The sequence below is a fragment of the Helicoverpa zea genome, chromosome 12, assembly GCF_022581195.2.
Source record: "Helicoverpa zea isolate HzStark_Cry1AcR chromosome 12, ilHelZeax1.1, whole genome shotgun sequence".
Lineage (NCBI taxonomy): Eukaryota > Metazoa > Arthropoda > Insecta > Lepidoptera > Noctuidae > Helicoverpa > Helicoverpa zea.
The window spans coordinates 12,086,072-12,100,915 of NC_061463.1; the positions used below are offsets into that span (position 1 = coordinate 12,086,072).

At 35.6% G+C, this 14,844-nt stretch overlaps 1 protein-coding gene across 2 annotated transcripts in view; it reads right to left on the minus strand.

Moving 5' to 3' along the window:
• Nucleotides 1-14,844, minus strand: part of LOC124635158 (netrin-B) — a 133,083-nt gene that overhangs the window by 69,256 nt on the left and 48,983 nt on the right. The gene's annotated exons all lie outside the window — the stretch shown is intronic.

The following is a 14,844-nucleotide window of genomic DNA, read 5'->3' on the forward strand; positions in this document are numbered from 1 at the left end:
ATTTGGTGTTGGGACCTTCTCTGTTGGTGCTACAGTCGTAAATACAGTCATGACAGGCAACGTGGGGGTATTATGTTATAGTGTGAGACCGAGCCTTTTAAAATAAACAAACCTTACACCTGTTTTGACATTTTATTAAACTTCTATAAATCGAATAACGAACGGTCCTTGTAGAATCATATATTCACATTTAAAAAGACTTCATGAATAGATGTAAAATGATTCAGCATTGTTTTAAAGTAAATACCTGATTAACTAGCCATTCACCTTTTTTCATGTGTTTCATAAATAAACAAGAACCTAAAAGAAAGTTATCTTCAAGAATCTACACATGAAGAAAAAAAGCAAAAAGCTGGTGAATTTGGCGCGCAAGTGGAATGACACCTGTCAAACTGACAGCATGCAGGTTCAGATCGAGAGATAGGCGGTAGCGGTAAATTATCTTCGGTGGGAATCAAATCAACTTGTTTTTGGACTGATTCTTCAATCAATAATACTTTTGATCGTAGGTTGGATTCCCTTTAAATACTAAACTGATTTGTAAGCGACTTTTGAAGTCATGTAAATCAAATAAATAAAACAATAATATCAAACAACGAAACTGTTACCAACTCTTTTTTTATTAGCCTGTGCTGTACCATTGCTGGGCAAAGGCCACACCCATATTCATCCATCCATACTCTACTTCTTAAAAAGTTTTCAAACACAACTAAAAACAAAAGAACAATTGCTTGTTTGCAATCTTTACAATTTTCCTTATACTCTGCTGTAGCTACATCAGTAAATCTAAAAAGTATGATCCTCCTCATCTCGTATGCAAAGACAGAACATTTAATAGATTTCCCAAAGGGCAGTATTTTCACACTGAACAATATTCCCTCGTACTTCTTATACGCATATAGAATGAAACAAGCTATGTAATGAATATTTATCATAAGTTTGATATCATACAATCTGACAGGCTTAGATATTAGTTAGGACTGGGATTACTTTCATCCTTCCATTTTAAAATGTGATAAATTAGGTAGGTAGTTAGTAGGGCTATATAAATGGCAGAATAAATAAGTTACTAAATATAACTGAAAAATTATATGTAATCGTGTTTTATATATAAATATAAAAAAGGAAATCATCATAGAGGAAGTTATTTCAATATAACCTCTTAGAAAATGGTAAATTGTTCAAGTAAAGAGTAGTGGGCAATACAGATATAAGCACTCTTCTTAAGCTTGCAAGAGAATGACTTCAGAATGCAATCCAGTCACAATCTTTCAAAACTTAGTACCTATGCAAAACTCTGTTCGCCTCTGACTTGTACCACACATATTCACGCCAGTCCTCAGTTCCCAGGACACCTACACGCTGTGAGCCTGTCCACCGTCAGCCGTCAGCTGAGCGTCGGTGACCTTACAAAAACTTGACAAGCCTCCGTTTTGGACAGGCTTCTGTCTTAACGTAAGTGACGATCATTTATAGTGATTGTTATTATTTAGTGTAGTCTTTAGATATCTAAGGCAAGGCTTTACTGGTTACGGAAAAAGTGGCTGGTATAGTTAAAGCTATCTCCCAGATAAATACTTTTTATATGTTCTACCAGGTATTGCTATCCGAGACTTGTGAAAAAAAGTTGTAGTTTATCTGTTAGGCAAGTTCCTGATAGACTATGACAGACTTTATAAGTAACCGATGAAACTGGCCATTAGAATTGTAATCGATGCATGTTTAAATGCAATTCTATTTCCCATTCAAAGGTATAATAGATCTTAACTCAGATAAAATGTGTCTCTAATTCATCACACAGATTAACACATCTACAACTCTTTTACATTTGACTTTAATAACATTGAACATCAAGCCATCAATCAACGTTTCGTAAAAAAACATATTTCAAACACACACACACACACTCGTGAACACAAGCTTACACACATAGGCGTCAATTCATCATAATTCGCGAGACAGAACACATGGATATCATCAGGAATCAAGTTCTGTAACCCTAAATTAGCTTTGGATGAAATTACAATTGGGTCGAAAATACCCCTGCGGCGCGATTGTTACCTCAAAAACAATGGGTTATTATAGTTTTTGCCAATAATGTAATGACGACTCGGCAAGATGGTCATTGTGACCGCGGCCGGTCGACCGGAAAGTAACGTCCACAAATTATTTACGAAGTAGATATTAAATTGGTTTCTAACAAGAGTTATTCCTTTTATTTTTCATAATTAGTACCTGATTGTTAAGAATGTTTGATCAAACCCAAATTAGTCTTTGGGCGTTGGTAGCATGCCAATTATGTGCCTGATAAAATATTGCTACCTAAAAAGAGGACTTTTGGGAATGCTACCTCAATCAAAGCCTGTTTATTTGGTCATCTTCTTTATTTATTTTTAAGCTTATCGGCTTTATAAAAGAGGATTTATGAAGAGATTAGTTTGGATATGCTACTAACTTCTCTTGAGCACAATAATTGTGCTCAAGAGAAGTGTTAAAAGCTCTTTCATTCGATATAAAAATAAAACTCAGAACAAAAGGATTATGAAAACCAATTATCTAGCTTTTTTAATATTTGCTAGCCTACCTAAGCTTGTACAATACAAGGGATGGCATTTCAGGCACACATTTTTTTTTTCTAATAATATTTCTTTATTTGCTATCGTTACAGGCGCAGCCGCAAGTCACGTTATTACACGCAACAGGAATCCACAGATCAGTAGCCTTATTCGCTAACTCCACTGACAGCTCGCAGATATCATCAATTGGTAAAGTGTACATCAGTATATTGTCAAACAGCTATTTTCTTATTCGCTAAAGCCAGTTACCAAATGAGATGACGTCATCAGCATCGACACAGGCTGATATCCACCATGACTCATTTTGACAGCGGTTTCTGTATCGATAAACGTTATATTGCGATTCCGTAAGCCCAGTGGACATCAAATTGATAGCCAATGTCATTTTTTGAAATACACTACAAATAGCAGTGTTTTATGCCTCATCACTGGGATGTCTATACTATATTGTTGCATCGGACATATTAGATTTCTCTAATTTTGCGATTCCAATAGAAATACAAACCCTGAGTCATTTCCTTTATTTTTTGATAGTGTTATTTTTAATTGTATTATTTTTGTTTGTTTTATATTTCTTTGTGTGGAATATAAATTTCGCGTGTATTTTTGCTGGCATTTGTGGAATAAGAGACAAAACGAAGTTTATCCAGAATCCAGAAACGTCGTATGCGAGATTGCAATAATTCTCTGGATTTACGGGAGAAGGAATTCATGGCAAATTTCCGTATCAACAAATCAAGGTTTCAGCGAGTTTCGGCAGAGTTACGTCCGTTTCTGCAACGTGCTCAAAAAAACACTGCTGTTGCAATTGAGCTAAAAGTAAGAATTTATAACGTAAAAAGTTAAATAAATACCAATATTACATAATTTGATGTTACTAATTTGCAGCATGTCTCAACCTTCATTTAGTAAGTGAGGTAACCGATGCTCTCAATGTTTGGGACGACCTACTCAAGTACGTAAAGTTACCTTCCTGTAGTGTACCAATTTTTTTTTTGCATGCAAAACATAAGAATCTACGTATCAAAATATTGTTTACGTTGTTAAATTTATAATAACTACATACAATACTCACAATATTCTCAATTAAAATATTGTTCAACCACACGGAACTTTAGACACCAAGTTCACACACAATAGAAAGCAAATACTGAATTTTACCGCCACAGATTGTTTTTAAATATATAACACGCTGAAAATAAAGCGTTCTCTCAAACGTAGTAATGTAATGCTAATAGGGTATTTCCTACTTAGCAGTATAATAGTCGATAAAAAAATAGAGTTGTCAAGTTGTCATCGTAGTTTTGGCGTCAGCAACCGTGTAACGATATCCACCGATATCCACTTCATGCGATACAGAATACCAATGTTTTGAACTTATAGGTTGACATCAAAGTTCCGATGACAACTGAGGCCAGTTGACATCTGAGAATTCGAAAGTTAGCGAATAAGCCAGCAGCTACAGCCACAGTCTACAGTTATTATCTCGATAATGTCGCAATCTTCCAACCTCTGGACCTGCCGAACTTTTTGCTCTTTTTACTCTGTGACGCGCGAAATTATAAGTGCCACTGACGTTTATGGGTGCACCCGAAATTGGAGTGAACATTTTTGGTTAATTTTTTCAACCTGTAAATTGGTTCAGGGATAAAGTTTATTTATTTATTTCTTGTTATTTTTTGATAAAGAGAAAATAAATCCAAACTTAATATTATAAATGCGAAAGTAACTCTGTCTGTCTGTCTGTCTGTCTTTTCTTCACGCCTAAACTACTGAACCGATTTGTGTGAAATTTGGTACAGACATAGTTTGAAACTTGAGAAAGGACATAGGATAGTTTTTCTTACAAAAAAAAATAAAAATAAAATTATTCCGGACATATAGCGCCATCTATTGGTCAAATCAAAAATCTGCTGGTAGTCACTATTCCACGCAAACGAAGTTGCGGGCAAAAGCTAGTACTCCATATCTATAAAGTAGTCAGCGTATTGTATTTTTGAGATAGGTACAGTGAATAGTTAATACACAAATCAAGTTATGATCCTAAAAAAAATATTATTACCACACTAAAATAGGAATTGGTTTTCATCATAGCTTTTAATTACATTTTCCAATTAATTCACATAAATAAATAATTAAAACCACTATTTAATCATTAATTTACCCATTTGCCAATCATCGCTTTAAATTCGTTGAAATTCCTATTAATTATTTTGCAATTATCATAACTAACTGGAAAAGTAAATAAGAAAATAAACAAACAAATTAATGTTCAATAATTCGTTACTAAAACCAATGATTGAGCAATTATTGAAGCTATAATTTTGTAATTTACTGTACGGAAGTTATGATTTCGGTAGGCATTATCAAACGTTTTTCATACATATGTTCATGGATCTGTAGTATTCAATACTATAAAATTATAAAGCTGAACAGTTTGTTTACTTCTTTGATCGCACCAACGACAAGAATAAAAAATTGTTACTTACAGAGATTGAGGAAGGCTTGGCCTTTGGACAATTTTTTCTGCTGCATGGAGCAGTGTCACCGTGACGCCGGTAAAAACACTAATAAGTCTTCTATACCCGACTTTTCCATGCCCCCTGGATTAAAGAAGTCCATCTCCAGGGTACCACCTATATGTATACCTATATAATCTTGCTTAACTTCATCTCAATCACTGTAGCCGAAAGCAAAATTAACAAACGAACTCACTTTAGATATTAGCAAAGATATACTGTACCAGAATGTTTAACTTATGCAGTAGTGTGTACACTTACAGTTAGTGCAGACTTGCAGTTGGCTTCAAACAAACAAAATAAGTACCTGTAACAAAAATAATGAATTGGTAAATACAAGGAATTGTAAGTAACCATAGGATATAAAGGAAGCTGGCAAACAATAATTACTCGAATATATGGTGGGTTTGAAGATTCCATTTATTTAGATTTCACTGAAATAAAGTACAAAGTTGCCATCTGCAAGCAAAACGACGCGTTTCATATTTGTAGAAGCCAGACATGAAACTCTTGACCTCATCAGTAGTGGTGACCATATGCCAGGTAATTTGTAGTCCTACCTACACAGAACAATCAAAATGACAAAATTATAACCATAATTACAGAACAATAATCCACTACACAAATAGCACATCTGTGCTTACCTATTATTTAGACATCCGTCATTCTTCACAATAGGCAAAGCATTCATTGAAAATCCTACCTTAATTACACAATATAAGGTTGGTTTTCTATTGGTAGTAACAGGCGATACTAATGACCATTTTATTGTAATTACACCGGAATAATTGAATTATAATTTGATCTATTCGGATGTTTGTAATCACTATGCTAATGTGTATGCTATTGATTTTACTTTGGAGGCCTTATTTGATAGTAGAGCTAGAAATATGATTGATAGCTTTTCAAAAAGTTACTTCACTCTCTGTATGGTTTTCAAAGCAAAGCAAAAATATGTCAAAGAAGTTTTTAAAGAACATTTTGAATTATAGCAACACCAAAACTATTTGACAGTTGACAGCTACAACTTATTTGACAACTGCATAATTTTGGCGCCAACTCCCGGACATAGAAATGTACTGTTGGAAACATGCAAGGCAAACAAACACGAACCTAAGTTAGTGTTCTATAATAAATATTAGCAACAATCTAAAGTGTAAACTTAGTGTTTAAGTAAACATTTGCGCAGCTAATGGTAAATTAACAGAGTTTAAGAGCTGCTAACATAAATGAAGCAATATTGATGAGTTGCATCTGGTTACTGCACTTGATGCGTTCCGTTGCAAGGATGCTGCTAAGTCATTGTGTTAAGTGATGGAGACAGTATTTAGGGTAAAATGATTCTTTGGAAATGTATTGTTCTTTTGTTATCCTGTAAAGGAATGGGTTACAGGTGGTACATATCAAAGATCTTCCTTTTTCTTTTCTTGTGCGTGATTTGCTCTTAATCTTAAAATACATGGCCATCTACACGGCTTTTGCGGAAAGCAAGTGACTTGTCCGATTCTGATTGCTGGATGTAATAATGACCAAGAAGTAACTATTTACAATGAACATAACTTTAGTCCATAGTAGGTACCTACTTTAAACGCCAAGCTCAATACTTAAAACGTCACAACATTAACCAGACTTGCAAGTGTAATTTCGGCGACATACACAAAACAAACAGTCGTCAGTGTAACGTTGTGAACGAACAAAGAACCATAAACCATAATCATGTTCAAAGTCGCCATCTTGACTCCGCCATTGTTTGTGATCGACGACCGTTACAATTACAGGAGCCCGATTCTCCTAAGTTAATATTGTCAAAATCGAATAGAAATCGAATCGAATATGATCGCAATAGCAGTTTTAACCATATCGGGCATTCTGCTATTAATAAAAGACCAATCGTATTCGATTGACATTTGATTGGTGTGCGATTGGTCTGCTATTTTGGTGATTTTGGTCTATACGGTAGTTTGCTGTACAATCATTTTGCAATCGTAAATCATTTGCAGACAAAATGATTCATTATTGAATGACAGAAAAGGATAAAAATGTTTATTTCAAAGAAAAAATAGCGGAATGCCACATACGCTTCAATCGTAATCGAGTCGGGATTGGACCTCAGTCGAATCGAGTCGAACGTGAATCGTATGACGCTTAAGTAAAATTAGGAGAATCGGGGCCCAGATTTGGAATGACGAATTACTGCGATGAAGACAGGGAATTAAGCTGTGATTTAGTTTAAGTTAAATATGTTTTACGGAATAAACGTTGGCTATGTTCTTCAAAGTGCATTATGTACATATAGCTCTTTTTAAGTAACTCTGAAGTTGGTTGGAAGAGCATATTGATAAAATTAAAAGTTATTTGACATGAAGAACTCTCGAAAGGTTTTAACAGCCTACACTAACAATGATTTCGTGAAAGTCAGATCTTCCAAATTTAGCTCTAGCAACCCTGCTTAATTTTAACACCAACTAGCTTCAACTCAATCTGTAATGAAAATCATAAACTCCCTAACATTACACCCTCGTAACAGTAATCCCAAATAGCATAACTTCTACCAAACCGGGAGAAAGCCCTCACAGACGGACAGACACACAAACACACAAATATTTACGCGTATCAACAATGTAAGCGTGTTATGGCTCAGCAATGTTTACAACTGTAAAACAATGTTAGTTTGTAATTAACATGTGGATTGGAACCTTTTATTTTTGTCTGAACCACGGAGTACGGAAAGATGAGTGGAGAGTACCTACTTATTGCAGGTAGGTCAGGCGCCTTCTCCTAGGTCAAATACGTACAGTGGACAAGCTTAAACGACCAGTTACGAGTAAACTAAGGATACGTTCGGGGTCTTCTAAACATTTGTCTAAGATTTTTGGTAAGTACCTATTGCAAAAATATATCGGGTCCAACGAAAGTGTATAAGGGTGAAGACAGTAACATTCCTCGTCCCCGTACACATGCATTTTGGCACGCTACTTTCGTTGAAGATTGTCCGTTATGGCACCTCCGCTAGTCATTTTGTTCTCCATGGTCTGAACTGAACTGACGAAAAAAGACTAGTAGGCTGTATGTTTTGTGTTTCCTTTGTCGAATAAAGCCGGGGTAATGAAAAGCGCTTGCTTAGCTCAGGGATTGTAATTTTGGCATTTTTGTTTTAGGGAGAGCGGAATAGAAATAAATATACATGTCTGCGAAGTATAGTAAGTAAAGTAAACCTAAGCGTTTTATATTGCCCCAATTTTTTTTTTAATTAAATTTTACCCTGAATCGTGGTGGTGAATCGTGGAGAGTCGTGGTGGCCTAGTGGGTAAAGGACCAACCTCTCAAGTATGAGAGCGCGGGTTCGATCCCAGCTCAGGCAAGTACCAATGCAACTTTTCTAAGTTTGTATGTACTTTCTAAGTATATCTTGGACACCATTGGCTGTGTTTCGGATGGCACGTTACACTGTAGGTCCCGGCTGTCATTGAACATCCTTGGCAGTCGTTACGGGTAGTCAGAAGCCAGTAAGTCTGACACCAGTCTAACCAAGGGGTATCGGGTTGCCCGGGTAACTGGGTTGAGGAGGTCAGATAGGCAGTCGCTTCTTGTAAAGCACTGGTACTCAGCTGAATCCGGTTAGACTGGAAGCCGACCCCAACATAGTTGGGAAAAAGGCTCGGAGGATGATGAAATTTTACCCTGAATAAATCAAAACAGTTCTTATAAGTAAATAATTTTAAAGGTCATAATTAACATGTCAATAATAAAAAAGTCCTTGTGCCACACACAATTTAGTACAAAATACGGATATAAATAAGGGCAATGATAAATAAACTTAAAAAAGAACATTATTTTCAATTGAAACTAACTACTAAACCGTCCACCAAAGAAAGGTACGGGATTTAATTTACAATCCTAATCCCAAAATGAATTTCCATTTTAAAAGTCCTTTCTCGTTTTAACCGCAAATAATTTTGTCAACTACCAGAAAAAAAATATATAACGCATCGATACATCGAACTAAATGGTCCTAAACAAACTTTTACAAAAAAAAGAAGAATAAATACAAAATCACAATCAATCAAAACTGCACTCTTAAGCTCCAGTAATAAAGTTCAAAATTCTTTGAACTTAATTTGAACATAAGGCCTTTAAGGTCATCTTTATGAATGACTCGTCGTATTCTCATTTTGAAAAAAAAAAGGTTCTTTTTGTTGCCACGATGTCTGCCGTAAATCGTCGTCCATTGAGAACCGGCGACTCGAAGGAAGCCAAAAAAAAAAACAACACCAACATGGCGGTGTAACTACCTGCTATTAGATATTGAGTGAGTCGTAATAATTTTGAGAATACTATTCCTTTCGAAAAAGAAGTCATTTTGAATATTTGTTCATTTCTTTGGGAAGGAAGTAGAAAACGAAGCCGTACACGACAATACAAACGTCAGAATGAGAATTGATTCTATTAGATGGATGGTCACGTAAAATCGCATAGCTATGGTAAATTCATGCACATTACATCCCAGTGCATCGTAAAACGACTATTAATCAACAATAGCCAAGTAATAGTCGCACAACATTTCTAAAGTCGCAACTGCGACAATATCGCCGACAAAGCTAGACTGAGCATCTTGCAAGCTCCGCACAGACACCCACATAAAACAACTGAAGTGAATAATATTCATTTACGCCAGACAACGGAGGAATATTAGATTTTGTTATTACTCTCCAACTGGCTCGACTTGCAAACTGAAGTTATAAAGGATTTAATTTTATAGATTTAAAAGAGATATTTACTGCGCGGAAGATAAAGTAGAAAACTTAAAGTAAGTCAGAAATGTAGCTTTGCTTTACGCTCGGGAACTAGCATAATAAAATATTGCGAGAGCTAAGCCAAGAAAACCATTACACGGAATCTTGGACTAAACTGCTACTCCGCAAACCAGAAAATATTAGTCGGTCCAAACCAGTGCGGGATCTCATGACCTTTCTGCCGCAACGGTATAAAACGGATGCGAGGAGAGAATAAGAAGCGAATAATATTAATTTACACCCCGAGCCAGCACGAGGAATAATAGATTTTACTGCGCCAGTAAATTCGCTTTATTTAGAAACTGCACCCGATCTAGAGCCCGCTGTAAATTATACCTATGGACGTTTGGTTATTTCTTTAGGGAGTTTTTATGTGCATCTATGTCGTAAAGCTAATGCTGTAACTTGTGATTTGAGATCGTCTGCTTTTGGAGCGGGATCTTTTTAATGTGTTTCTGTCTCCTGCGCTTAGCCGAACAAACATCGCAGCCCATAAAACTCTACAAGGAGAAAATTTCTACAAAAAATAAAACATTCCGGACTTTAATACTGTCTTATATCTTCCCAGGCTTCCGATTCATATTCGTTTATATTTATTAGTACGCAAATTACTGTAAGATCCCTTTTAGATCCTAATCACTCCTTATGAAGTTCATAACGATGTAACAGCTTGCAATAGCAATAAAGCGCGGCCCACACAGGGCCTAACCTCACCTCTGCGAAGGGGGCTACAGTGCGACGACGATATCAACACTCTCGTACAAGTCGTACAGTCGGCCCGGGCTATCAACGCTCTCGGTAAACGATATACGATGACGTTTACTGCAGCACCAATTACGAGAGGAGCGATATACCGCACAATAGTTATGTGCCAATACAGTGACGTTTGATGGCACTTTGAAAACGACTTGTTAGGTTTTGGGGCATTTATTGTTGAGGGTAATTGAGTTTTCGTGTTTCTTCATATTTTTGGAATATTTCGATGAAGAACTTAAAGAATACAATGATTGGTGACGCATTTTTGTCGAGATATGTCTGGTAGCCTTATTACAAGAGTAGAAATTAACTATATGATACAAGCCATCTAAATAAAATTTCTTTACCACAGGGCAATTTCAATGAAACTCTAAACTACGAAAAGGCGTTGAAGTAAAGAAACTAATTCCAGACAGCATCCTATAACTCGGCATTTATTGACAATAAACCGATTTATTTATTATTAAACAGCGCAAAGCTCATTAGGTCCTAAATTACCATTTAACGACAGGCTGGGGAGTTGAATTGGCTCGTCCAGACATATTGCTGTTTCCAGACATTTTCTTTTTGCTCAGACAAAGTAAACAGTTGTTGTCACGCCAAGAAACACTCGTAAATAAAGGTCGAATGTGTATAGGATATACTTAGGTTGTGGTAGAGAAAGAAAACATAAAATTTCGAGGTGCTTACAATTGCTGTATAGTTTTTATTAAAGTATGAAACAAGATAACTTGGTAAACCTTTTTCCGATGTGTTCAAAACTAAAATAAATGCTGGAATTATGTTTTATCAATTGTCAACAGAAACTACTTTCACTGGTTCAAATATTCTCTAAATAGGATACGTAAACAATAGTTTGATAGCTTTCATGATTTTGACCTAATTTCACTTTTTCAGGAATCCAGACTACCATAAAACTTATAAGTACTATGTTCCTAATCCACTCTATTAATGTAGGCCATTATAACCTATCGTAGGCGTAGAAGCCCAGTAGTTATCACTACAACTAAATACATTACACGCCTATTTCAAAGCGTTAATTAGTCACAACGTCGGATACGATTCGGTGTCGGATGTCGGATCAGAAGCCGGGTGTCGGCATGTCGGATTGATTGAACGCACGAAATTACAATGCGATATGGTTCAGGTGGCTTGAATCGCGAACCGACAAAGGTAAGTGATTGAAAGAGCTAAATTATGTTAAGGATATAATCTAACTGTAATGTTATCAAGTTTTGACTGTAATTTAGGAACCGCGAATTAAAAGACAGTTGGTTTTAAGGCGAATACGATTAAAGCACTTTGAGTAAGAGTGTCTAAAGGACTAGGAAGTATTTTAATGAACACTAGACGTTTTACCCACGTCATTTGTAAACTACTTCCCGTAAAAAAAACAGTTTATATCAGTCAGGGAAACTGCAGCTTCCCTACAGTGAAGATTTTTTTAGTAAGTTCAGCAGTTTCAGAGCTTTCAAGATGCAAACCAAAGTAATATAAATAAGATTGCAGATTGAAGAAGAAAATGGACCATATATAGTGAGAGAAAACCCCATACCATACCATTCATTAGATACGTGTCTCCCTACTGCAAAAAATACTGTTTTATTACATTTCACAGATGCCGCTCATATTTATAAACCATAACACGTAATTCACAATCAATATAACTACAACTAATACGTACACTCGCATTAGATAGCAATCAGCTTGATATCAGTGTAGCCGTAGATAATGACATGTTAATTAATACATCTGTCGGTTGAGCCGAGCCGACTGTCGGATACCGAGGCGTGTCAACAGGCGAGCATTCATTGTCGGATATATTAAACTAGGTGTTAACTGCGGTTTCACCCGCATTTAAAGAGAATTGCTTCTCCCCACCCGGGTAAAAGTAAAGGTGTTTAAACTTTCGCGATTTGTACACACAAAATTATATAAAGTATCGCGTTTTAGTCCGATTTTTTTATAAATACAAATAAAAAGTAGCCTAAGATACGCCTTGCTATTTCAGCTATTTGCCAGTGAGAGTCCTGTCAAAATCGGTGGATCCATTTAAACCCACAATTTAAAAAAAAATATTGGTTGTTTGTGCCGTGAGTAATTGTAAAAAGTGCTTAATTTTAATATGAAGACAAACAGACAGACACTTTTTATTTATTAGTGCATAAATATTGGTAATTAATAATTAATACGCGTATCACGATGTGCTGACAACATTATAGATAGGAAATATGTACCTACTGTTTTTTCAGAGGTGCTGCTAACTTTGGAATTTGATTCAGGATTTATGTTGTCATGTGGCGCGTTTGATTCCGGCATTTGACAAATCAGTTTGTTCCTGGTTTGGGTGATAATTTGTCATGTGTGTTTATGTGTATAAAACGAGTATTTTACATAAGACGAAGTTTTTCACGAAGGTTTTCCACTTTGAAATTACATAACACTACGTAAATCTTACTGATGGAAAATCATATACACGTACCTAATTTGTTGTATTGTTTAATTTCGCAGGTATTTTTCTTCATTAGAATTAAGACCAATAACGAATTTGATAGTACATTTAGCAAGGTCTATGGAAATAAATTGCTACAACCATGAAGTTTCATCATCAGAAATATTATATTCTCAAGAACAAAAATAACAAGCCTACAGTTACTTAATCTATACATAATCCTATAACCAACTTGTACCATAGCTTATAGACCGAGCTTCCCGGATTACCGTGTGATTGATCGCGCCACCTGTCAAAATGACGTCACCTGTGCAAGCGCCGGCGCGCGTCGCATAGATAGAATTCTACGCTTTCTAGTAGATAAACTGAATATCAATAAAATGTTAGATTGATTGTATTTGTGATAGTATAACTGTTAAGTGCAAGATTTAGGGGTATTTTTATGATATTCTTATTTATTGTGTTTTTCGAATGCAGAGTTGGGAAGAATGAGCGAGGACAAAATTAATATTAATTTGTTCTAAGACACGATAAACGTTCTACAAACAATAATTACAATTATTTAGCAGGAAAAAATATAAATACACCAAATGTATTCGAACTTCGAACCCAGAAAACAATACACACAAACAGTAAACAAAAGCGAACAATTAGAATTGCTATTAAACTCATAACAGAACCTTACATTCTTCCTCTGGCAATAAATTAACAAAATAAATTACTTAAGCTAATTAATTTTACGGGCCCCTCCACAGTGGGCGCATGCGACTCTTCTGCGAAGGAAATCTCCACTTAATTAAGTTATTGGACCATTATAGGCGGCCCAGGAATATTAGGAAGGGAGAGGGGGGGGGTTAATGACACTTCTGGTAGAATGTCGCAAGATAATGAGGATAGGGCCTGAAGGGAATAGAAAGTGCCTCTGTTATCTTATTAGCTAGAATATTTTTGCTCTGAAACATCTCACTCACTCCTATACAGTTGCAAAATTAAAAGTTTTTCACACGAAGATACAGTAACACGGTCAAAACTAGACATTAGATAATTAAGTTGTTAAAAACAGTTTTTGCATTTAATATTTTCAGACATTTACATTAGATTGTTCAGGCATTTTGTAATTTAAACTGAGTTAACAAATTTTGTTGCTAACCATACTTATTCAACCATCAAACTTGAAACCCAAGACCTTCAAATATGTTAAGACTAGCTAGAATCTCAGTTACACCCAGAAATTTTTCACATTCCAAGGAGCGCAGATAATTTCTCACTGCAACATCTCCGTCAAGACAGCCAGACGGCATTTCTATTAGTACTTGGCAGATTTATTTCAACATATTTCTAAAATGGAAAACTATGTTCATGCATTCGCAGTGAAAATCGCTGTAACTTTAATAAAAATATTTTGGTCGCAATATAATGGAAAATCCTGCCGTAGCTATGTTTCATTATTTAGATACAACTAGTAGTGAAATATTGTAACAATGTTTCATCATTTGAGTGTTGAGTTTTACCCACAGTTTTGGCAACTTTGATATTTTAACCACGAGTTTCATAATTCCAGGAACAAGTTCTCACCCTACCATGATATAAACGGATTCAGCTGAGTACAAAAGTTTTACATAGAGCCTATCACACGTTCTCAAACCGTTACCTATGCATATTATACCTATTGTTAGGACTATCTATATTGACTACCCATTAAGTCAGTCTAAGAAGTGTACAAATGAGAGCCCAAATTCCTTTAGAAT